Source organism: Heterocephalus glaber, unplaced genomic scaffold (genome assembly GCF_053883595.1).
Source record: "Heterocephalus glaber isolate CG9 unplaced genomic scaffold, H.glaber_assembly_v1.0 deba00000676, whole genome shotgun sequence".
In the NCBI taxonomy this organism is placed as follows: Eukaryota; Metazoa; Chordata; class Mammalia; order Rodentia; family Bathyergidae; genus Heterocephalus; species Heterocephalus glaber.
The window spans coordinates 26,106,433-26,109,185 of NW_028258156.1; the positions used below are offsets into that span (position 1 = coordinate 26,106,433).

Below are 2,753 nucleotides of genomic sequence, written 5' to 3' on the forward strand. Positions count from 1 at the left end.
GCAGCTCTCTGGCCTCACATGGAACATAAAGGCACATGTGCACACCCATGCACACACATACACACACACAGACATGAAGCCCTGCTACGTCAGTAACAATACCCTGAAAAGGAGGAAATTTCAGATGTCATTCTAAAAACATTACATGTCTGGTAATAATACACGCACACTTTCCATACAGAAAATATACAGAGAATAAAATGAAAGAAGAAAATATTAAATCATCAATCATCTTGTGACACAGAAATAATCGTTGTTACTACCTCAGAGTGCATTTTTCTGCCTTGTTTCCACTGTTACACTGAAGGGTATGCATGTATAGTTTGGGCGGCCTTATATTTTTGTACACCTCAAAGCCATTATTATTTTCCCTGGTGCTTACAACCATGGAATTTGCTTAGCAATCAGATTTTCTAAAAGTAGAAATCATTTGGCTTCTAACTTTATTATTTAATACAGTATTACAGACACAGAACTTTGTACAATGTTTTAATTTATTTAGAACTCATTACATGCCTTGACCTTGTATAACATTTTTAACTTATTTAAGCAGGTATGAGCTTCTGAGAGGGCATGAAACGTGCTCTGAAACTTCAGTAATAAAACTTATTGCTTGGTTCTGGCAGAAAGCAGTATGCCATCGCTTTTGGTTTCAGAATTTCAGACATCTGTCATAGCCAATCTCAGACGACTCTCAGTGAACATTGCACTATGTCATTTTCCCACATTTCTATTGGAAAAGCCTTTGAGAACCAACTGGTAATATGATGACAGCACCAAACTCCCCTTCGCCCTACCACCTCTGCAACCAGAACGAGCTGCCTCCAGTCTTTGAGAAGGGAAAGGACGTGTGCATGGACCAAGGTTAAGCTGCTGTCATCTCTTACTTTAGCATTGCTACCGGGGCTTATGTAAAAATCAAGCTCAGAGAATTACAAATATTTACAAAAATATGGTGATGTTTCTGGGTGCCCAAGTTTATGGAGCTTTATTTTGCTTTGCCAGCTATTTCTTCCTATGAAAACAACGTCACTGGGAACTCAGGTTATTCCCAGAAGTACGTTGTGAAAATAAAAATAAAATTTCAAAAAACTATAGAAATTGTTGAAGAGCCATAAGCACTTGCAATTTCTTTTGTTTTAAACGTGATTGAGAGTTCTCCTGGATTCGCCGCTGTGCTGGAGCCTAGTAGCTTGGTCTGGCCCGAACTACGTATCGCAACCAGTATGACAATGATGTCACTGTTTGGGGGCCTCAGGGCAGGATTGATCAAATTGAATATGCAATGGAAGCTGTTAAACAAGGTTCTGCCACAGTTGGTCTGAAATCAAAAACCCATGCAGTGCTGGTTGCATTGAAGAGGGCACAGTCAGAGCTTGCAGCTCACCAGAAAAAAATTCTCCATGTTGACAACCATATTGGTATCTCTATTGCCGGACTTACTGCTGATGCTAGACTCATGTAATTTTATGCGACAGGAGTGTTTGGATTCCAGATTTGTATTTGACAGACCACTTCCTGTGTCTCATCTTGTATCTCTAATTGGAAGCAAGACCCAGATACCAACACAGTGCTATGGTCGGAGACCATATGGTGTTGGGCTGCTTATTGCTGGTTACCATGATATGGGCCCTCACATTTTCCAAACCTGTCCATCTGCTAACTATTTTGACTGCAGAGCTATGTCTGTTGGAGCCCGTTCTCAATCAGCTCGTACTTACTTGGTATATGTGCTGCCGAAGCAAGCACAGCTCGTACTTACTTGGAAAGACATATGTCTGAATTTATGGAGCGCAATTTAAATGAACTGGTTAAGCATGGGCGCGTGCCTTATGAGAGACACTTCCTGCAGAACAAGACCTGACTACCAAGAATGTTTCCATTGGAATTGTTGGTAAAGACTTGGAATTCACACTCTATGATGATGATGATGGTGATGATGTGTCTCCATTCCTGGAAGGTCTTGAAGAAAGACCACAGAGAAAGGCACAGCCTGCACAACTTGCTGATGAACCTGCCGAAAAAGCTGATGAACCAATGGAACATTAATAAACCAGTCTCTATGTGTATCATCAAATATGTCAGAATGCAGGAACACGTACTGATGACAGTAATCTGTACTATGAACGAAAAGTTGCAGTGTTGAATGGTATGTCTTAGGAATCAGTCCAGATATGTTTTTTCCAACCAGACTCTCTGAAACCCTATAATGAGGTGCATTTTTCTTTAAGGGGGCCTGTGTAATCATTTTCTAAAAAGTATAGGTATACCATTGTTTTTATATGAAGAAAATAGTGTCCTTGCAGTTTTAAAGACAACTGTAAAATAAAAGTGTTTCACTTAAAAAAAAAAACAAAACGCGATTGATAAGCTTCCAGAGATTTTTAAGATGCCAGTGATAACTGTGACCAGTACAAACACTATGAAATCAGTGTGGAGATTCCTCAAAAACCTGAAAGTAGAAATTCCATTCAACCCAGCTATTTCCTTTCTAAGTATGTTCCCAAAAGAGAATGTATTGTATTACAGTGATACATGCATACAATGTCAAAAGTGGTCTATATGTCCATCAGCAGATGAACAGATAAAGAAAATGTGGTCTTTCTTTCTTTCTTTCTTTCTTTCTTTCTTTCTTTCTTTCTTTCTTTGGTACCAGGGATCGAACTCGGGACCTTGCACTTGTGAGGCAAGCGATGGAACCACTGAGCTAGATCCCGGGCCCAAAAATGTGGTATTTATACACTGTGGGAGAC

General features: G+C 39.8%; 1 pseudogene; it reads left to right on the forward strand.

Moving 5' to 3' along the window:
* Positions 1 to 764: 764 nt before the first annotated feature.
* LOC101713407 (proteasome subunit alpha type-1 pseudogene) lies at positions 765 to 2,301 on the forward strand (annotated as a pseudogene).
* The last annotated feature ends 452 nt before the right edge of the window (positions 2,302 to 2,753 follow it).